General features: G+C 36.5%; 1 protein-coding gene across 17 annotated transcripts in view; it reads left to right on the top strand.

Annotated features, from left to right (window-relative positions):
* Positions 1 to 23,533, top strand: part of Pofut3 (protein O-fucosyltransferase 3) — a 431,777-nt gene that overhangs the window by 396,772 nt on the left and 11,472 nt on the right. For 13 of the 17 annotated variants that reach the window (XM_021236835.2, XM_087217275.1, XM_021236834.2 and 10 more), the window contains 3 exons: positions 14,502 to 14,547; positions 15,521 to 15,652; positions 18,471 to 19,552. The gene's annotated coding sequence lies outside the window, so the exon portion shown is untranslated. The remainder of the gene's footprint in view (positions 1 to 14,501; positions 14,548 to 15,520; positions 15,653 to 18,470; positions 19,553 to 23,533) is intronic. The other 4 variants (XM_087217263.1, XM_087217261.1, XM_087217260.1 and 1 more) reach the window with 3 other exon arrangements.

Genomic DNA, 23,533 nt, shown 5'->3' with positions numbered 1-23,533 from the left:
TTTTAGAAGTCAGATCTGGCAGTATGTAGAAAGTGGTTTATTATAGGGATGGCAGTGTTGGTTCGGCTTTGGAAGATCCACCCCCATAAGTCATCATTTTAACAGAGGAAAGGAAAGAGCCATATGATCCTGTCACTAGTTGGAGAAAAAGTATTGGACTAAATTCCACAGCTGTTCATGGTAAAAGCTATCAGGAGACTAGAAGTAGAATAAAACCTTCTCAAAAGATAAGCCATGTACTTCATACTTCCAGCCTTATATGAATGGAAAAGATACAATGGTTTCTCCCTAAGGTGGAGAACAAGGGCAGATATGCTTACTCTTCATCTGTCCATTAAACTTTGAAACATAGGCCCAAACCAAAATTGTCTGGCAATAAAAAGACACAATTAGGATAGGATTGGCAAGGGAGAAGTAAAATCTTTATATGTAGATGAAATGATCATCTACAGAGAAATTACTAAGAAATCTCTAGGAGCCCCTAGAACTTGTATTTGAATTTAGCAGGATTAGAATACACAAGGTATATATGTAAAAATTCAGGTCTATGTATACTTGCTATGAATGAAGAATTGGATATTGAAATTTAAAAATTATGTAGGAGTACAAAGGACCTAGAAAAGTAAAAAGAAAAAGAAAACAAAACAGTGTTGGAAGACATTTAGTACCTAATTTTAAGACTTCCTCTAAAGCTACAGTAATCAAGGCAGTGTTGGTGTAAGGGAAGACATATCGATCAATGGAATAAAAGAGGGAATCTAGAAATAGCACAATACATATATGGTCCACTGAGTTTTGAAAGATTATTTAAAATTAACATTTTATAGAACATAAACAATTCAAGAGAAGAGGAAAAGATAGTGTTTAGAGCAAATGGTACTAGAATACCTGGTATCCATGTGGAAAAAATTAACCTCAACACTTTATTTCCAGACATAAAAATAACTTGAAAGTATTTATGAACCTAAATATGCAAGACTAAAACTATAAAACTTTAAGAAGAAATTATAAGGGAAAATGTTTATAATTTAGGTTAGGCAAGCATTTCCTAGGATACAAAAATCATGATGTATAAAAGAAAGAAATTGATAAATGAGATTCCATTAAAATTTAGAACTTTAAATGACATCATTAAGAAAATGAAAACTGGTCTTTAAACAGACCATATTTATAAAACATATAACCTAAGACCAGAATGTATAAAAAACACCGCTCATTAATAGACAACCCAATTAAAAAATAGACATAAGAAGATGATAAATATCCAGTACAGATACGTATTCACTTATCAATGTCATGACTTTTTCTTTTTGTTGGATTCTCTCCCTTTGCATTTAATTTCTTGTCGGGCCCAATGGATTCATTCTGCTGGACTTCCTGGGGTTGTGAACCCATTGTCTTTTCCTAGGATATCGTCTAAAATTTTTTGGAGTGCTGGTTTGGTATTCATGAACTTCCTAAGGGGCTCTTTTTCATGAAAGTATCTTATTTCTCCATCAAGTTTGAGAGATAGTTTTGCAGGGTACATCAATCTGGGTTGGAGGCTGTTTTCGTTTCGGGCTTGAAATACATCACTCCAAGCTCTTCTTGCCTTGAGGATTTGGATTGAGAAGTCTGCTGTGATTCTGATGGGCTTTCCTTTGTATGTGATTTGTTTCTTTTCTCTCACTGCTTGAAGAATTTTGTTCTTCTGTTGGGTTTCTGGAATCTTAACAATTATATGCCTATGTGTAGATTTTTTTTGATCAAGGCTAGTTGGAGTCCTATATGCCTCACTTATCCATATGTCAAGTTCTTTTCCCCTGATTTGGAAGTTTTCTGCCATCACTTCTGTGAACAGTATTTTTATGTCATCTGCACTCTCTCCTGTTTCTTCATTGACTCTGATCAATCTTATGTTATTCTTCTTTGCATCGTCTAGCATCTGCTGGATTGATATCTCATGGTCCCTTACTATTTTAAAGCAATTTTTCTTTTCTTGGTCATTAATTCCAATCTTATCATCTATGTCTGAAATTCTGTCCTCACATTGGCTCATTCTGCTGCTTAAGCTTTCAATCGAGTTTTTAATCTCCTGGAAATCTGTTTGTATCTCTTTTTATGGATTCCATTTGTTTCCCATGTTGGGATTCCATCATGTTCCTCAGTTCCTCTATTTTTTTAACCTGTGTCTTCTCTACATTTATTAATCATGTCTTGCACTATGGGCACAATCTCTACTGATATCTGAGAAATTATTTCTGATTTCATTTTTTCCAGAGCCTTTTTTTTGCCAGTTCAGGCAGTCCAGGTGGTTCCAGATCAGAGTGTTCCATCTTGTTTCCCTTTGGGGTTGCTTTAAGTGATCTGAAATTCTGGTTTTGAGAGTTGTTTACATGTCTTCTCATTTTGACAGGGAGAGGGGAGATGTTGCTGACACCTGTGCTGCTCACCTCCTGTGCGCTGAGAGGGGTGGTATGGTTACCTGGAAGCCTCCTCCTGGGTGCTAGAAGTGGCTCACCTCCTTTGTGCTGGCAGCCTGGAAAAGTCCTTCTTGGTACTGGGAGCCTCAAATTCTTGACAAGATACTTATCAGTGATACTTATCAAGGTACCAAGATACTTTGGTGCCCATTTCTTATTCTTTGCTGTTTTGGGGACCAACTCTCCACCCATGCTTTTTGGTCCTGGCGTCCCCCATGTTTTGCTATTTGTACTTCTTTGTCTGAGAAATGTCTGTTCATTTCAGATATCCATTTTTGGATTGGGTTTTTAAATTTGGGAGGTCTGATTTTTTAAGTTCTCTATAGATTCTAGATAGTAGAACTTTGTCTGAGGAACAGCTGGTGAAAAATTTTTCCCATGTTGTGGGTTGTCTTTTCACACTGTTGGTGGTTCCTCTTGCTGTGAGGAACCTTTTTAGTAAGAAGAGGTCCCACTTGTAGATTGTTTGTGTTAGTTCACATGCAAATGAAGTTTTGTTCATAAAATCTTTTCCTACACCAACAGCTTCAAGGGTTCTACCTAACCTCTGTTCCAACTGGTTCAGAGTTTCTATTTTAATATTTAGATCTTTAATCCATTTTGATTTTAGTTTAGTGCATGGTGAGAGATACAGGTCTAGTTTTCATCTTTGGCAAGTTGAAGCCCATTTTTCCAGCACCATTTATTAAAGAAGCTATCTTTCCTCCAGTGAGGGTGTTTGGCTCCTTTGTTGAAGATGAGGTGGCTAAGTGTGTCTGGAGTTGTTTCTGAAGCTTCTAATCTGTTCCCCTGGACCTCACATCTGTATCTTTGCCAGAACAGTACTAATTTTATCACAGTAGCTTTGTGGTGTACTTTCAAATTGGGGATTGTGATACCCCCTGCCATGTCCCGGTTGCCTAGAATTGCTTTTGCTATTCTGGGTCTCTTCTTGTTCCAAATGAATTTTTGGATTGTTTTCTCAAGGTCCATGAATTATGCTGCTGGGATTTCAATTGGGATTGCATTGAATGTATATAGCAGTTTTGGAAATATGGCCATTTTCACTATGTTGATTCTTCCAATCCAGGAGCAAGTGATATCTTTCCATTTTCTGATATTGTCTTCAGTCTCTTTTTTTGAAGTACTATAGTTTTCAGAGAGGAGGTCTTTGGTTTCTTTTGTTAGGTTGATTCCTAGGTATTTCATTTTTTTGGATGCTATTGTGAAAGAAATTGTTTGCCCTATTTCTCTCTCAGGGAGTATGTTGTTTGTGTAGAGGAAAACTATGGATTGTTGTGTGTTGTCCTTGAATCCAGCTACTTTACTGAATTTGGTTATTAAGTCTAGAAGACTTTTCATGACATTCTTGGGGTCATCTTTATAGAGTATTAAATCATCTGCAAATAATGACAATTTGGCTTATTCATTTCATATCTTTATTCCTTTTATTACTTTCCCTTGTCTAATTGCTGTAGCTAATGTTTCCAAAACCATATTGAACAGGAGTGGTGAGAGTGCACATCCTTGTCTTGTTCTTGATTTTAGTGTGAAGGATTTCAGTTTTTGACCATTTAGTATGATATTGGCTGTTGGTTTTTCATAGATGGCTTTTATCAGATTGAAGTAGAGATAATTTATTCAATTTTTTTGCAGGATTTTTATTATAAATGCATGTTGGTTTTTGTCAAATGCTTTTTCTGCATCTATGGAGATAATCATATGGTTTCTGTCCTTGGTTCTATTGATATACTGTATTACATTTATTGATTTATGTATGTTGAACCATCCCTGCATCCCTGGGATGAATCCCATCTGGCCAGGGTGTATGATCTTCTTGATGATATTCAGTGTTCTATTTGCCAGTATCTTATTAAGGATTTTTGCATCTATGTTCATTAGTGAGGTTGGCCTATAATTCTCTTTTTCAGTTGGGTCTTTCTCTGCTTTGGGGATCAAGGTGATGTTTGCTTCCAGGAATGAATTTGGGAGTATTGCTTCCCTTTTAATTCTATTGAAGAGTTTAAACAGTAGTGGCATTAGTTCCTCTCTAAATGTCTTGTAGAATTCGGTGATAAAGCCATCAGGACCTGGGCTTTTCTTAGTTGGTAAGTTTTTAATCACATTTTCAATTTCATTGATTGATATTGGGTTGTTTAGAATTTATAGGTCATCTTCATTCAACTTTGGTAATTTATATATGTCTAGGAATCTGTCCATTTCTTCTGTGCTTTTCATCTTATTGGCATATACATTCTTGAAGTAGGTATTGATGATCCTCTGGAAATCTGCTGGGTGTGTTGGAATTTCATCCTTTTCATTTCTTTTTTTTTGTATTAAATTCTTTTATTGGTACATTGTAGGTATACAACACAATTACATTTCTCATTGAGGATTTTACCTTTACATAATGCATTTTGGTTCTTATTTTTTCCCCATTCCTAGCCCTCCCTTCACACCCTCCACCCTTCCCTATCTACACAGACTTTATTTCCATATTTTCCATTTCTCATCGTATTTCCTTTTCATTCTTTCCTTTTGCCTGAGCCTCCCACTACCCCTAAACCTTTGGACATTTTCTTCCTATTTTGCATTATCGATTATTCATTCTAATCATTGGTACATTTTAGGTAACAATATAATGACATTCATCATTGGAAATTTGCACCTTTACATAGTCTCTCTTGGTTCTTAGTTTTCACTCTTGCCCAGCCCTCCCTTCAAACTTCTCCATTCCTACCTAGTTACAAAGATTTTGTTCCTATTTTTCCATTTTCTCATATTAATCCCATTCCCTTCTATCCTTTCCCCTAGCCCTCCCACTTCCTTCCCCTTTGCCCCTTTTCTTCCTATTTCACATTACCTATTATACATTTTAGTCCTTATTTACACTTTCAGTTTCTCACACCAGAGAAACTATTCAGTATTTATACATGTGTGTCCTATTTATTTCACTTAAGAGTATCACCTCAATGTGCATCCACTTAGCTATAAATGTCTCTAATTTCTCATTTTTTATGGCTGAGTAGTACTCCATTTTATAAAAAACCCACATTTTCTTGATCCAGTCTCCAGTTGATGGGCATTTGGGCTGTTTCCAAGTTTTAGCTATTACAAACTGTGCTGCTATGAACATGGGTGCACATATATCATTGTGGTATGATTCTTTTAATTCTTTGGGAAAGATCCCCAGCAGTGGAATAGCTGGGTCAAATGGGACTTCCAGTCCTAATTTTTTGAGGTATCTCCATACTTATTTCCACAGTGGTTGCACCAGTCTACACTCCCACCAGCAGTGGAGCAGGGTTCTTCTTTCCCCACAGCCCTGCCAGCATTTATTGGTTGATTTCATGATAGCAGCCATTCTTTCTGGAGTGAAGTGGAATCTCAGCATTGTTTTCATTTGCATCTCTCGAATGACCAGTGATGTTGAACATTTTTTCATGTATTTATTTGCTATTTCTACTTCCTTGTCTGAGAAATGTCTGTTCATTTCAGATGCCCATTTTTGGATTGGGTCTTTAAATTTAGGAGGTCTAATCTTTTTAAGTTCTTTATAGATTTGAGATAGTAGACCTTTGTCTGAGGAAGAGCAGGTGAAGATTTTTTCCCACATTGTGGTTTGTCTCTTCACACTGCTGGTGGTTTCTCTTGCTGTGCAGAAGCCTTTTAATAAGAAGAGATCCCACTTGTTGATTGTTTGTGCTAGTTCACAGGCAACTGAGGTTTTGTTCATAAAATCTTTTCCTACACCGATGTCTTCAAGGGTTCTTCCTAACCTCTGTTCCAACTGGGTTCAGAGTTTCTATTTTAATATTTAGATCTTTAATCCATTTTGATTTTAGTTTAGTGCATGGTGAGAGATACAGGTCTAGATTTCATCTTTGGCAAGTTGAAGCCCAATTTTTCCAGCACCATTTATTAAAGAAGCTATCTTTCCTCCAGTGAGGGTGTTTGGCTCCTTTGTTGAAGATGAGATGGTTGAGTGTGTCTGGAGTTGTTTCTGCATCTTCTAATCTGTTCCACTGGTCCTCAAGTCTGTTTCTTTGCCAGTATCCTGCTGTTTTTATCACAGTAGCTTTGTAGTATAGTTGCAGGTTGGGGATTGTGATACCCCTTGCCATATCTCTCTTACCTAAAATTGCTTTTGCTATTCTGGGTCTCTTCTTGTTCCAAGGGAATTTTTAAATTGTTTTCTCGAGGTCTATGAAGTATGCTGCTGGGATCTCAATTGGAATTGCATTAAATCTATATTGCAGTTTAGGAAGTATGGCCATTTTCACTATATTAATCCTTCCTACCCAGGAGCAGGGGATGTCTGTCCATTTGCTGATATCATCTTCAATCTCTCTTTTCAGAGTGCCATAGTTTGCAGAGGAGAGGTCTTTGATTTCGTTCGTTAGGTTGATTCCTAGGTATTTCAGTTTTTTTGGATGCTATTGTGAAAGGAATTATTTGGCCTATTTCTCTCTCAGTGAGTCTGTCATTTGTGCAGAGGAAAGCTATTGATTTTTGTGTGTTGACCTTGTAACCAGCTACTTGACTGAATTTGCTCATTAAGTCTAGAAGACTTTTGGTGGAGTTCTGTGGGTATTCTAGATAGAGTATCATGTCATCTGCAAATAATGATAATTTGACTTATTCCTTTCCTATCTTTATTCCTTTTATTTCTTTCTCTTGTCTAATTATCGTGGCTAATGTTTCCAGAACTATATTGAACAAGAGTGGTGATAGTGGACATCCTTGTCTTGTTCCTGATTTGAGTGTGAAGGATTTCAGTTTTTGACAATTTAGTATGATATTGGCTGTTGGTTTTTCATAGATGGCTTCTATCAGTTTGAGGTAGAGACCATCTATTCCAATTTTTTGTAGGGTTTTTATCATAAATGCATGTTGGATTTTGTCAAATGCTTTTTCTGCATTTATGGAGATAATCATACGGTTTTTGTCCTTAGCTCTATTGATATAGTGCATTCCATTGATTGATTTGCATATATTGAACCATCCCTGCATCCCTGGGGTGAATCCCACTTGATCAGGGTGTATGATCTTCTTGATGATCTTCTGCATTTTTTTTGCCAGTATCTTATTAAGCATTTTTGTACTTATGTTCATTAGTGAGATTGGCCTATAGTTCTCTTTTTCGGCTGGGTCTTTCTCTGCTTTGGTGATCAAGGTGATGCTTGCTTCCAGGAATGAATTTGGGAGTATTGCTTCCCTTTCAATTTCATTGAAGAGTTTAAACAGTAGTGGCAGCAGTTCCTCTCTAAATGTCTTGTAGAATTCAGCAGTGAAGCCATCAGGGCCCGGGATTTTCTTAGTTGATAAGTTTTAAATTACATTTTCAATTTCATTGGTTGATATTGGGTTGTTCAGAAGTTTTAGGTCTTCTTCATTCAACTTTGGTATTTCATATGTATCTAGGAATCTGTCCATTTCTTCTGTGTTGTCCATCTTATTGGCGTATAGGTTCTGGAAGTAAGTATTGATGATCTTCTGGATTTCTGCTGGGTCTGTTGTCATTTCACCCTTTTCATTCCTAATTGCATGGATTTGGGCCTTTTCTTTCCTTTTTCTGACAAGGTTGACTAAAGGTTTGTCAATTTTGTTGATTCTTTCAAAGAACCAACTCTTGGCTTCATTGATTTTTTGTATCATTCTCTTAGTCTCCATTGCATTGATTTCTCCTCTGATCTTTATAATTTCCTCCCTTTTATGAGCTTTGAGGTTGTCCTGCTCTTCTTTTTCTAGAAGCTTGAGGTTCAGCATCAGGTTGTTTAATTGGGCTCATTCTGTTTTCCTAATATGTGCATTCACTGCTCTGAATTTCCCTCATAAGACTGCTTTCATTGTGTCCCACAGATTCCGATATGTTGTATTGTCATTGTCATTTAATTGAAAGAACTGTCTGATTTCTTCTTTCATTTCCTCTGTGACCCATTGGTTATTCAGAAGTGTGTTGTTCAATTTCCATATTTTTATGAAATTTTTTGAGTTTCTTTTGTTATAGATCTCCAATTTCATCGCACTATGGTCTAATAATACACAGGGGATAACTTCAATTCCTTTGCACTTACTTAAATATGTTTTATATGTGAGTATTTGGTCTATTTTTGAGAATGACCCATGTGCAGCTGAGAAGAATGTGTATTCTGATTTTGTGGAGTGGAAGACTCTGTAAACATCTGTTAAGTTCATTTGTTCAAGAGTTTGATTGAGTTCTTGTATTTCATTACTTATTTTTAGTCTAGTTGATCTATCTATTTGTGACAGTGGGGTGTTGAGGCCCCCCACTACAATTGTATTAGTGCATAGATGACTTTTCATGTCTGTTAGTATTTGTTTTATATAGTTGGGTGCACTAGTGTTTGGTGCATAGATATTTATGATTGTTATCTCTTCCTCTTGGATACTTCCCTTTTCCAGGATGTAGTGTCCTTCTTCGTCTCTCTTAATCAGTGTTGGTTTGAAATCTATTTGATCTGCCAAGAGGATAGCTACTCCTGCTGTTTTTCGGGTTTGTGTCACATGGAGTATTGTTTTCCACCCTTTAACTTTCAGTCTATGAGTTTCCTTTTGAATGAAGTGTGTTTCTTGTATGCAGCATATTGTTGGATTTTGCTTCTTGACCCATTCTGCCAGTCTATTTCTTTTGATTGGTGAATTGAGACCATTAACATTGATGGTTATAACTGAAACGTATTGACTTGTCATTGCCATGACTTTTTCTTTTCGTTGGGTTCTGCCCCTTTACATTTAATTTCTGGTGGTGCCATATGGGTTCATTCTGCTTTGCTTCCTGGGGTTGTGATCCTCAATGTCTGTTCCCAGGCTATTGTGAAAAATTCTTTGGAGTGCTGGTTTGGTATTCACGAATTTCCTAAGGTGCTCTTTGTCATGAAAGTGTCTTCTTTCTCCATCAATTTTGACAGATAGTTTTGCAGGGTACATCAATCTGGGTTGGAGATTGTTTTCTTTTAGGGCTTGGAATATGTCACTCCAAGCTCTTCTCGCCTTGATGGTTTGTGTTGAGAAGTCTGCTGTGATTCTGATGGGCTTTCCTTTGTATGTGATTTGTTTCTTTTCTCTGACTGCTTGGAGAACTTTGTTCTTCTGTTGAGTTTCTGGAATCTTTACAATTATATGCCTATGTGTAGATTTTTTTGATCAAGGGTATTTGGAGTTCTATATTCCTCACTTATCTGTATGTCAAGCTCTTTTCCCCTGCTTGGGAAGTTTTCTGCCATTATTTCTGTGAAGAGATTTTTTTGTGTCATCTCCACTCTCTCCTGTTTCTTCATTGAGCCCAATCAGTCTTATGTTATTATTTTTTGCATCATCTAGCATCTGCTGGATTGATTTCTCATGTTCCCTTATAATTTTGAAGCAATTTTTCTTTTCCTGGTCGCTAATTGCAATCTTATCTTCTATATCTGAACTTCTGTCCTCACATTGGCTCATTCTGCTCTGTAGACTTTCAATGGAGTTTTTCATGTCCTGGAAATCTATCTGCATCTGTTTTATGGTTTCCATTTGTTTCCTATGTTGGGATTCCATCATGTTCCTGAGCTCCTCTCTAGATTTATTAATCATATCTTGCACTAGGGGCACAATTTCTCCTGTTATCTGAGAAATTATTTCTGATTTCATTTTTTCCAGATCCCCTTTTGTTGCCAATTCAATGGGTCCAGGTGGTTGAGTATCAGAGTGTTCCATCTCATTTCCCTTTGTGGTTGCTGTAGGTGATCTGGAAGTCCGGTTTTGAGACTTATTTATGTGTTTTCTCATTTTGACTGGGGCGGGGGGCTGTTAGTGACTGCATGGATTACCTCCTCTAAGCTGGTTGAGGTGGGACAGGGGCTGGGACCAGCAGTAGGAATGGTGACCTAAAAGCCCTTTCCTGTTGGCTGGGAGCAGTGGGAGGGATGGTGGCCAGGAAGCCCCTTCCTCTGGACCAGGAGCAGTGGGACAACGGCTCAGCAGCCCCTACCTCTGGGCCAGGAACAGGGGGACTCAGTACCTTGGTCTGTTGGTCTCCTGTCCTCTGCGTCTTTGTAGTATGGAACCAGGTGGCTGCTTGTCTGCAGTGGGCTGATTCGGCGTGTTCTGTGCGACTCAGGACCTCTTTAGGACATGGGCATACCTGCCTGTCTGCAGCGGGGTGATTCGGCGTCTTATGCAAGACTCAGGACCTCCATCCTTTTCATTTCTAATTGCATGGATATGGGCCTTTTCTTTCCTTTTCTGATAAGGTTGGCTAAGGGTTTGTAAATTTTGTTTAGTCTTTTGAAGAACCAACTCTTGGCTTTATTGATTTTTTGTATCATTCTCTTAATCTCCGTTGCATTGATTTCTCCTCTGATCTTCATAATTTCCTCCCTTTTATGAGTTTTGGGTTTGTCCTACTCTTCTTTTTCTAGATGCTTGATGTTCAGCATCAGGTTGTGTAACTGAGCTCGATCTGTTTTCTTAATGTGAGCATTCAGTGCTATGTATTTCTCTTGTAAGACTGCTTTCATTGTGTCCCATAGATTCTGATATGTTGTATTTTCTTTGTCATTTAATTGTAGGAACTTCCTGATTTCTTCTTTAATTTCCTCTGTGACCCATTGGTTATTCAGAAGTGTGTTGTGCAATTACCTTGTATTTATGAAATTCTTGCAGTTTCTTTTGCTATTGATCTACAATTTCATTGCACTATGTTCTGATAATATATATGGGATAACTTCAATTCTTTTGAACTTACTGAAACATGTTGTATGGTGTATATATGGTGTATTTTGGAGAGTGCTCCGTGTGTAGCTGAAAAGACTGTGTATTCCAATTTTGTGGAGTGGAACACTCTATAAACATCAGTTAAATTCATTTGTTCAAGAGTTTGATTGATTAGTAGTATTTTGTGGCTTATTTTTTGTCCAGTTGATCTATTTGTGACAGTAGAGCATTGAGGTCCCCCACTATTATTGTGGTATTAGTGCTTATTTGATTTTTCCTGTTCATTAGTATTTGTTTTATATAGTTGGGCACACTAATGTTTGGTGCATAAATATTTTTGATTGTCATCTCTTCCTCTTTGATTATTCCCTTTACAAGGATGCAGTGTCCATTTTTGTCTCTCTTAATCCATGTTGGCTTGAAATCCACTTGATCTGCAAAGAGAATAGCTACTCCTTCTTATTTTCGGGTTCCTGTCACATGGAGTATTGTTTTCCACCCTTTAACATTAGGTCTATGAGTTTCTTTTTTAATTAAGTTTGTTTCTTGTAAGCAGCATATTGTTGGATCTTGCTTCTTGACCCATTCTGCCAGTCTATTTCTTTTGATTGGTGAATTGAGAGCATCATCATTGATGATTATAACTGATACATAGTCACTTATCCTTGTCATAACTTTTCTTTTTGTTGGATTCTCCCCCTTTGCATTTAATTTCTTGTTGGGTCCAATGGATTCATTCATTCTGCTGGGCTTCCTGGGGTTGTGAACCTCGTTTTCTTTTCCTAGGATTTTGTCTAAAATATTTTGGAGTGCTGGTTTGGTATTCATGAAGTTCCTAAGGGGCTCTTTTTCATGAAAGTATCTTATTTCTCCATCAAGTTTGAGAGATAGTTTTGCAGGGTACATCAGTCTGGGTTGGAGGCTGCTTTTGTTTAGGGCTTGAAATACATCACTCCAAGCTCTTCTTGCCTTGAGGATTTGGATTGAGAAGTCTGCTGTGATTCTGATGGGCTTTCCTTTGTATGTGATTTGTTTCTTTTCTCTCACTGCTTGTAGAATTTTGTTTTTCTGTTGGGTTTCTGGAATCTTAGCAATTATATGCCTATGTGTAGATTTTTTTTGATCAAGGCTAGTTGGAGTCCTATATGCCTCACTTATCCATATGTCAAGTTCTTTTCCCCTGATTTGGAAGTTTTCTGCCATCACTTCTGTGAACATTTTTATTTATGTTGTTTGCACTCTGTCCTGTTTCTTCATTGACTCTAATTAGTCTTATGTTATTTTTCTTTGCATCACCTATCAGCTACTGGATTGATGTCTCATGGTCCCTTACTACTTTAAGGGGATTTTTCTATTCCTGGTCACTAATTGCAATCTTGTCTTCTATATCTGAAATTCCTCACATTGACTCATTCTGCTGCATAACCTTTCAGTGGAGTTTTTAATCTCCTAGAAATCTGTTTGTATCTGTTTTATGGATTTCATTTGTTTCCTATGTTGGGATTCCATTATGTTCCTCAGCTCCTCTATTTTTTTTATCTGTGTCCTCTCTAGATATATTAATAATGTCTTGCACTATGGGCACAATCTGTGCTGTCATCTGATAAATTATTTCTGTTTTCATTTTTTCCAGATCCTCTTTTCTTGCCAGTTCAGGTAGTCCAGGTGGTTGAGTATCAGATTATTCCATCTTCTTTCCCTTTGCGGTTGGTTTTAGTGATGTGGAAGTCTGGTTTTGAGACTTTTTTAGGTGTCTTCTCATTTCAGTGGTGTGTGGTGGGGTGGTGTGCTGCTAGCACCCTAATGGCTCACCTCTTTGTCACTGGAGGGGGGCGGTGCTCTGCTGTGGTATGGGAGCCCAAAAGGCTCAGCTACTTGATGCTGGGGGCCTCTGCTCCTCTGCCAAAAATGGGACATTCTTAAAAATAGGTTTCTGTTTTGTTGTGATTGAAGGAGAATAAACTTCTTGTAATTGTTTGTGGGCTTATAAATTGGTATAACCTGCCACAAGAAAGATTTGACAATATTTATCAAAAACCACAAACTATAAATGCATAATTACATACTATCTGTCTTCCTGTACCATAGTAGGAATATAATGGTTAGCAAGACATTGTCCTTATCTTCCTGGTAGAGGAGATGACTAAATAAACAGTTATAATAATGTGATCATCTGATGAAGAGTATATAGTAGATTTTCCTATTCTTGTAATAATGGTACATATGTGAATAAGTGCATGCATATAATATAAGATATACTGAAAGAATATATACTAAAGTTTAATGGTGCTTATTTTTTCTTTATATGGTGGAATTATGATATATTTATTTTCTTTTTAAAATTTTAAAATATTTATCTAATAGTTAATATGAATTGCTTGAACAATAACATGAAATCATGAATTCTTCCCCCTTTACTTGCTGAATTAGACTCAAATGCATTCTCCAGCTAGGCTTAGCTATTTAGTTTTAGTTACTTGCATCTTATAGAGTAAAAGCAATGTTCTCATTAAATTCATTATCTAATTTGATTACCTGACACCTTGGATCCTCCCTTCTCTCCCTGGCCTGTAGGAAGAGTCTAGAAAGCCTTGGGAATATGGTCCACATCTAGAGCTCCTCCCAACCCTTTCTCTGGCTGTCCACCTGCCCTCTATTTAGCCAGGAATTTTCCCGTGGTAACAGATCAGGTTCTCATTAAAACCTCCTGATTTGGGGCTTGATCTGCATAGAAATGTATTAATGACAACTGGCAAATGCTTTTCCTAAAGTTAAGTAGTCATGATATTGAGTGACTTTACATACCCATTTTAGGAAGTAAAATACCATCATTTAGGCCATTAAGGAAAATGTAACCTAAATATCTTGCAAGTCCTAAACTTTATGTTTTTTCAGGTAGTTCCTTTTTCCCAAACTTTTCAGATTTTATTTATTATCCATGCCCTCATTTGAAAATTTTTTTTTGAGTTTTATAGAGTCTTAGTACAATTCTGCTATATTTTATTTTTTGTTTAAATTAAAATTTTAACTGGTACATAAAATTTCCTGATAGTTCTATGATTTAAACAGTGCTTTATTTCTCTTTGGGAGACATAAGCAGTGACATAACTTAATTTTAAAAGAACTTGGAGAAGCAAGTGTCTATTGTAAATATTCTTGGAAAAATTTTAAACAAAAGATAATATACCTAGCAAGAATATAATATCAAGTGAGTTTGACAGTTTTTTTCCCCCTTAAAAATCCACCAAAAGATATTGGTACACTTATGTATTACTTAATTATATTTTCAGGATAGAAATATGTTTGCCCCAAACTTCAAAATTATCTTCAATTTGTTCATAATAGGTTCTATCTTTACCTTCAGAAGGAGGAGACAGATAACAGGGCAATGGTAAGTATTTGACAGTACATGACAATAATAGTTTTTTACCATTCTGGTGAAGTTCTATTATTTGCCTAAAATAATTAAAATCAGCAATTTTTCATGTTATTTATTCCAGAAAGGTCATGAAAATATATGCATTGTTGAATGTTCCACTATTAGAAGTATTTATATTAGGGATTGATGGTAGACTAAATGTATACGTGATTCTCATGAAACAGTGAAATTCAGGCTTTTAGATTTGTGTTTCTACCTTATTAAGCTTGAGTAATTTTCATATGGGTAATTGGTATTAGCAAAACAAATATGCCTTTGATGATTTTGCTTCATTTCTACCATTACTAATATTTAGTGTCCCTTTAGTAGGCAATTTCTTTTTCCTTTCTTTCTGCTATACATCTTAATTGTTGGCCATCTCATTCCTTCTCTTCCCTACTATGCATGGTAACAATTATCTAAGAAGCAAAAGTAAATAGCATATGTACAAATAAATACTTCTGTGCCAGAGGTCTTATTATTTGGTTATTAAGAGTGAGAAGAATGTATTTTCACTGTCCTATTCAGCACATCTGATACACAGTCACTTATCCTCACGTGTTAGTTTCTTTCCCTTTGAGAAGCAATACCTCCTCCAATATATTTGGGAAATTAAAGAGGCTATCCCCCATCTGCCTCACAGTCATCCTTGTTGAGAATTCCTGGCCTGAGTCTGTATCTTGGGCCACTGGCATCACTGATGGTTACTCCTGAACTCTGGACCCACCTCCCCTTAGGATTAGAATTTGGCTCAGTTAGCAGAAGAATGATTCAGGAAAGGCCACACTTCCATTTATTATTCATAGATCTTTGTAATTGTTTTGATGACCCAGTTTTGGAGCCTTCTTACTATGTTTAGAGAACCATCCACATTTTGAGGGACCACCTGTTTTTCACCTTGAATGTTTAAAATGCTACATAACCACTTTCCTATTGTCAATTACAGATAAGGCTAATATCACATGGCCTGGGCACCATCCATCTGCTGCAACAGGCTGAGTCAGAACTGCTCCCCTGAAAAAGCAGGGGCTCTGCAGAAGCCCAGGACCAGTGGGGCAGTTATATCCAGTGCTCAGAGGCAAGTGGCAGTGGTGGTGATAGCAGTGCTGGGGGCCCTGAGTCTGCAGTGCCAGTGTTGGAAGCAGTACCTTTGTGTATGGGGACAGCAAGCAGTGATACACCATTACTGGACCAGTCTGTGCACTACAGTATTTGAGATTAATACCTGGCTACATGGCCTTAGAAACAGGTTCGTTGAAGTTTCTAGAAGCAATCCAATATCCTTTTTGGTTTTGTTAATTTTAGAATTTTGATATAACTCAAAATTGATGGAAAATTAGCATTGATATACAAGAAATTCCTGTACACTCTTGGTATAGGTATTTTTGTTTTGAAAATCTTTTAAAGAAAAAAATTATTTTTAAATATTTCCTTTTGAAGTTTTTTTTAGAAATGAGTTTAGATTCATATAGAATTTGCAAAAGTTGAAAATAGTTACCTTATATTCTTAGCCTACCTTTTACCAGTGATGATAACTTATAATACTGTAGCATAAGTATCAAAACCAGGACAAAGACCTGAATACAAATTATTAGCTAAACTACAGACCCTACTGGATTTAATTGTTTGTTTTTTGTTTTGTTTTGTTTTGTTTTTTTGAGACAAGGTCTTGCTTTGTAGTTCAGGCTGGCTCTGAACTCACTATGTATCCCAGGCTAGCTTCCAACTCTTGGTGATCCTCCTGCTTCAGCCTCCCGAGTTCTGGGATTACAGGCATGCATCACCATGCATGACTGGATTTGATTTGTTTTTACACTCACTTTTTAATGCTTCATTCTACAAAAGTTTGTCTGAAGTATAGATATGTGTAACCACCACCATAATCAGGAAACTAAACTTCTGTTACTCCAAAGAAACTCCTATCTTCCACTTTATAGTCACTTTCTACCCCAAAAATAGCCTTTAGCAGGTATCCATCAAGTTACCATCATAATTTCTTCTCTCAAAAATTGTAGGTCAGCCAGGCATTCTTGTGGTGTGTACCTGTAATCCCAGCAGTCTGAAACTTTGAGTCAGGAGGATTCCAAGTATGAACCCAGTCTGGGCAATTTAGCAGACTTAGTAGGACCCTGCAGCAAAATAAAAAATAAAAAAGGGCTGGAGATATAGGTCAGAGCAAAGGCCCTGGGTTCAATTCCCAGTAATACACACACACATAAACTACTAGGCCAATGAAATCATACAGTATGTAATCATACACATCTCCCAAAGACAAAGAATAATGCTTAGAAGTAAGTCAGTCCTTTTCTGTAATAAAGAAGCAAATATTTTTGTCTATTTTGAAAAAAAATGTTTTATATTATCATGTAGAAGTGCTTTTGAACTCACTTCCTTCTTCCAGATGGTGTTTCAGAGCTGTTTCACTGATCTGCCAGGTGCAGATCCATCTATTCTTGTTGTCACTGTGAGATAACTAAATGCCTGGGACAGGCTTTGAAATTGACCTTCTCTTCCTCCTCTTCTCCCTCCTTTCCCACCTATTCTCCACCCACTTTCTTATTGTGAACCACATTAAATTCTTTGGCATGATATTTTTTCATGGACTTCTATATGTGGAAAAAGGTGATGTCAATCTTTTCAAAAGCAAACCTCAAAAGATGTGAATATGTCTGTATTCTTTCAGTTACATATACAAAGCATAATGAGCACTTTGTTCATCTTGTTGGTTTACAACATAATATGCCACCATATTGGTTACACAGTATTGGCAAGGCAACAACATATGTCCCCTTGAACAAATGAATGCTGTCATTATAACTGACTTGATTTAGTGGAAACTATTTCAACACAGTTCTCCTTAGATTAATCTATGAATACCCATCTACCACTAGTGTATTTCTAGCATTTGTATGTAGGCAAGTAGTAAGTTTTTCTGCATCTCATTGGGCTGGTTGTTACCTATTGACTGACACCTGGCATTTGTGTTGTTCCTAAGGACTGGTGATTGCAAATTCAGTGGAGAAAGGACATTCAGAAAGATAGGATGTATATGAAAGACATTGTAATATTTATCTATATACTAGTACTGCAATTTTCAATTTTTAAAAATCGCAATTATACTAATTATATGATGATCTTATTATTATATACATGGTTATTCATGCATAAGACTAATTTTCTCTAGGCAAGTCCAGAAATTTTGTATGAGTGTGCTTACAAATTACTCCAGAGAAATGGTAATAATCTAGGAATTATGACAAAGATTAGAGCTTGTCAGAATTTTGTTGTTAAAAACTTTGTAATAGGCATTTTTAATGAAAATGGTGGTTTTGCTCCTGAAAAATCATGTCAAAATCACTCAGGGAAAATTTTGAAAGCATGTAACACCTCCACCTATAAGCAGGTTAGTACTCCCACTACCAGGAATTAAGTCATTTGTCCAATGATCCTTTCTTACCACAGGAGTTTGTATTCCCTGGGTTATGCTAATGCTAAAACAGTAGTAAGAAACATTAGATTAGAGCTCTAACCCCAGGTGATAAGATTCAGATAAAGCCGGGAATGAGGTCATGTACTACAGGTAGAGAAGAAATTTGAAACTAATTTATAAGGCCTTTTGTTTAGTGGTCTGTGATATTTAAGGGAAAATGCCAAGAACATAAAAAATTAACCTTTTTTGTACTCTTTGGTTGAAGATCTGGCAGGGATGAGCGCAAAAACTTGTAAAGTTCTACTATCTTTCTCTTTTATTTTTAATTTAAAATATTAGAAACATTGATTTTAAGTGAGGCTCTATTCCTTTGTTATTGCCTGGAATGATTTCTTCTTTATTCCTTCAGCATTGAATGCATTCAATCTTTTTCTTTTCTTTTTTTTCCCCCTTTTTCTTTTTGCAGTGCTGGCGATGGACCCCACTGTTTCAAGCAAACTAAGCAGTCAAACACTGAGCTACACCCTAGGCCTAATGACACTGACTTGACTCCATTCTCTTTGTCTCTACTAAATACAAGTACTTTCATCCATGTTTTGGTGGTAGTTCTATAAGCAACTGATGAATCCTTGGTAGTTGGAAATCAAGAAATCTAGAATGCTTCTAAACTTACTCTGACAATGGAAATAACCTATATCCATGCTGTTCAATATGGCAGCCAGTAAACACTGACCAGTGATTCATTTGATGTGACCAGTATGACTGAGGATTAAATTTTAAATTTTACTTGATTTTAATTAGTCTTAACAGAAATGATCACAGGTATTTAGTGGCCATATACAAGTATGAAACTGCTCAGCTCTAGAGGAAAAATAAACTCAAGTGAGAGACTCAGGGCTTATTTAAATTGTAATTCCTCTTACCTGGTGATTTTATTTCTAGAGTTCTTCACTTCTAAAACCTTAGAAGTTTTACAATTTGTTTCATTAAAGGAGACCATTTATTGTCAGTCTCTATATTATATTGCGTAGAGCTTTGGAATTTAAATTAGCAATACCCTTCCACAAAGTGTTCTTTCTTTCACACATGCCTATGTGTTCCCTCTTCATCACATTGCATCCTTCACTATGTGGAAAAAACATACAGGAAAAAGGGTTAAAAGGATTGTGTACAAAGACACAAACCATCCCCAACTTGCAAAAGGCTGCCTTGCAAAGGCTCATGTGTGAATTACGCTTTGGAACTTCAGAAAGTTTCTCATTGACTTAGAATACTAGAGCAATCTACTAAATTCATTTGACACAAAATATAAGAGAAGATACATGAGTTACACAAATAATCAAAACAATAAAGTAATAGTTCTAATATAAATATAAAACTAAAATAGATGTGACAGTTTTTATTTAGGGTGAGAGGAGGAAAAAGAGGAATACAGCATGCATAGTTTCCTTGAGAACAGGATACAAAATGATGTAGGTGATGAAGACGCATGAATGGAGAAATCAGCGACCAGCCCTGGAGTAGCTCCTCTCCACTAGCCAGCCTGGGGTAAGTACCAGAAGTGAACAAATTGTCCCATCACCACTGTCAGCATTTCTAGGTTAACTGCTCAAACTGCTGGGAAAGGGTTCAGCACAACACCTTTTTTCTTGGTAGCTCTTTATTTGTTTTTTATAAACAAGACTCTAAACAATACCTGAAAAATGTAAGACTTAATTTCAATCTCATAAACTCAAGCAAGTAGTCTTATCAGGCATGTTTGGCAAGCTCATTCTCCCTATGGGTTTGGGAAAAAGATAAAAGTATGTGAGGAATGTCTTGGTTCCAATCATATCTCCAGCATGTAGCACAGGATCTGATAGAGTGATTGTGCATTATCACAATAATAGTTGTGACTGTAGTATTGGGATCAGTGAAGCCTATGGCTCTAGGCAGAGCAGTCTTTTGGGGAGGGAATGGAAGCAGCAGCTCTGTGAGCTGTGAACACTTGTTTGCACTCTTCTGGGGACTGGAAGTTGTTTATATTGCTTCTAGAACTCAAATGTCAAGTGATATTCTCTGTACAGATGATTATAGTCTAGATTTGCTTCTCCAAAGTCAATTACCACTGAAGTTAATAGAAGTTTATGGAATTCTATCATTTCATTTAATTTCTTTGGGTTATTAGCATTCTCCTTTCTGAACCACGATCTAAACTGCACATTTGATAAATGAAAGATTCTAAGAGCCTTGTCATCAGACTGACACCTTTACTTCATCTCTCTTGAGCCATGTTTGAAAGAAACCTGGAAAAGAACAACTTCAGTCGACCATGGGGTGGGCTGCTATTTTTCATGTTCTGATTGAATTTCTAGTTAGCCATTGACTGCTTCTTGGAATGCCTCTGTCATACTCTTATAAAAAAAGTGATAGTTCACATAAAAACTTAGGAACAGACTGTTCTGCTTTAAACCAATTTGTCTAACACCAATTTATCTAAAATTCAACCTCCTTTGAGACCTTCTTCATGCATTCAGGCATCCTCTTTCTCTTCCCTATCTTTGAGATTTTTATGCTTTCAATGCATTTGGCTGACATGTGCTGTGGGAAAACAGAGTAATAGATACCAGATTTGTCATCCTGCCTGAAACACCTTGAAGAAAGGCAGATAACATGTACAAAACAATGTTGTACAGACTTTCAACATCTGGCAACATAAGGGAGTGATCTGGAAGAGAAGGAATGTCTGTAGTCCCCAAAGTCTGGGAGGCTGAGGCAGGAGGATCACAAATTCAAGCCCAGCCTGGGAAACTAAATGACTTAATGAGACCCTGTCTCAAAATCTTTTTCGAAAAGTTTTGGAATGTAACTCAATGTGAAGAGCCTGGATTCATTCCTGAGTAACACACACATACACGCATGCACACACGCAGAGAGAGAGAGAGAGAGAGAGGGAGAATTAACAGTGGAATAACTAACTAGGTCTGATGATTTTCAGACCACAGGGCAGGGATGGGCAATTCAGCTGAGCTGATTACAATCAATTCCTAGAAAACCTGTGTAATCAGACTTGTAAATTTTCCATCTGGACTTTTGTACTGAAGAGATTTTCATAAAGATTTATATTCCTGCCATGCCAACATACTTGTTTAGGGGAAGTGGTGAGCTCACATTCTTTCTTCCTGAAGTTGCCATGGTGAATGTGTGTGATGATCAGTGGATCTATCCTTCATCCTCTGGCTTGAACCAATTGACCAATTGGGCCCCAGGGATTAGTGTTCATTCCTAGCTTGAAAATAAAGAAGCTGCTTGACCAGAATTTTGCTCCCAAATCTTGCTGCATATTGGGTAGTAATCAGTTGAGCAGTTCAGATCTTCCCTCCTAGAAAGCATAAATCCTAACAAAAATGGCAGGATCCTGGAGCTGAGGTTGTCTTGAAAGACTGAACAATTATTTTGATTTTACATGGAGCATGATATATAACTTAGTCATGAAGGCGCTGAGATGATTTTCCTATTTTCCACACAATAAATCATCCCCATCATGCAAAGTAATACTTTTATGTGTTTTCCTACAAACTAATATAGCTTCCTTATTCTTATTAATAAAAAGATTTATGGTTTGCTGAGTACTTACTGTGAACTAAATTCATTTAACCTACCCAACATTCTTAGAGGAAAATACATTATGACTATTCTTATCAAATTTTACAGATCATGGCCCAAGGCTAAATGGATAGTAAGCACCAGAGCTGTGATTTACATTCAAGTTCAAATTAATCTGAATCATTATTTTATGCTCTTTTTCTTCTCTATTTATGCTCCTTTGTTCACTTTATTGACCAATATTTCTTCCATCTAAGTTAATTAAGACACCTAAAAAAAAAGATGAAACTCAGAGCACAGATTTGATCTTCCTTAATATATTGAACTCAAAACCTGCTTTCTTTTTCTTTTAAATTATTTTATTGGTACATTTTAGGTATACAATACATTTACATTTATCATTGGGTGCTTGTACCTGTACATGATGTATCTTAGTTCTTATAATTTCCCCATTACCTGTGTGCCCTTCACCCCCTCCACCCTTCCCTATTTACATAGATTTCTATTTCATTTTTCTTCTTTTCTCATAATTTTTCCTTTCCCTTCTTTCCTTATGTTTCTTATTCTTGGATAATTGTTACTAAAATTGGATTCATTTTCCTTGGGTGAGTTGGCAGTTAACTGTTATTAAAATTCCAGTTAAAATGTATCTGAATAACTATTTTTCCAAGTAATTAAATAAGAGATTATCTTCTTTTCAAGAAAATGTTCACTGCCAGTAAACATGTTTTTATCTAATAGATTTTTAAATTAAACTCACTGTAAATGGTATCTTACTGCCACATAGGAGAACTAAAGTTTTATCAGGAAGGAGAAATATTTCTAATCAAAGAAACACAAATCCAATTCTCATTTTTCAGGTAAAAGGAATTTTATACAGAATTGAATGTTAAAGAATTAGTTGTAGCCTATTAGTAAAGTATGGTTTGAAAAGGTGACTTTCTAAAAGCTCAATCACAAAAGCGCAATGTGGAAAATGAAGTTTGCTTTTAGGAATTATTGTGTAAATCAACAGGTCTTAGTATAGCAAACTCATAATCTTTGGGGCCTATTCATTATTGGTGATGTTTTGGAATATAAAGAAAGCTAGAAGATGAGCTATGGGACCAGTTACTCAACAGAGGCAGCTTGAATTCATTGGTAATTTTTGGCAGACTAAAAATTACTGTCAACACTCCAAAGAGTCATAGAAGATAGGTGAAGCAGTGGAATATGCTAAAAATTCTTAACCCCTGCCATGTTATAGAATCTCACTCAGTAACCAATATTATAGTTTTATCTAAGATTAAAAAGGTAATCGTATGTTAGAACCTCAGCACTTTGGGGTTATTGAACAGAAAACGAGTCTTAGAGCAGTCACTGTTAAAATAAAACAAACAAAAAGCAAAATGTGAGTACTTGTCTTAGAATTGGACCCTCTTTTTGAGTGCTATATGCATGAATGTGGGTGTCCGTTTTGTCATTTTAAGGGTTTAAAAATTGTACTGGTGAAGGCACTTATCAGTGTCATTATAAAGATTTGAGCCCCTAATAAAAAGTCAAACAATACTAAGAGAATACAATGATCACTGAGCCTCCCTCTTTGACCACATTCAGGACAATAATCATCCTCAGCAGTTTCTGTGGCTTTCCTAAAATTTTCCTATCATCTCTATGTGCTTATTTTTATATAATCAGAGCATGATCTAGTTAGCAGTCATGATACAGATATTGCAGGACAGTAGATATTGTGGCATCTTGCACAACTCAGAAACCCCTCAGGTTCTACTTTCACTGTTGAATTTCAGGGATGAGGGTCAGATCGAGCAAAGATCTAGAAAAACCACCTTTCTAGTGATCACAGCAGAAACACAGAAATAAAAGCCATCACTAAGATAGGGTGACAGTGAAAGAAGGGAAATCTAAATAACAAAACCTCAGGGATAACTGGTGTTTAGGGAGAAG

The sequence above is a fragment of the Heterocephalus glaber genome, unplaced genomic scaffold (genome assembly GCF_053883595.1).
Source record: "Heterocephalus glaber isolate CG9 unplaced genomic scaffold, H.glaber_assembly_v1.0 deba00001461, whole genome shotgun sequence".
NCBI classification, from domain to species: Eukaryota; Metazoa; Chordata; class Mammalia; order Rodentia; family Bathyergidae; genus Heterocephalus; species Heterocephalus glaber.
The sequence above is the reverse complement of the archived record's forward strand: the minus strand, read 5'-3'. Positions and strand labels throughout refer to the sequence as shown.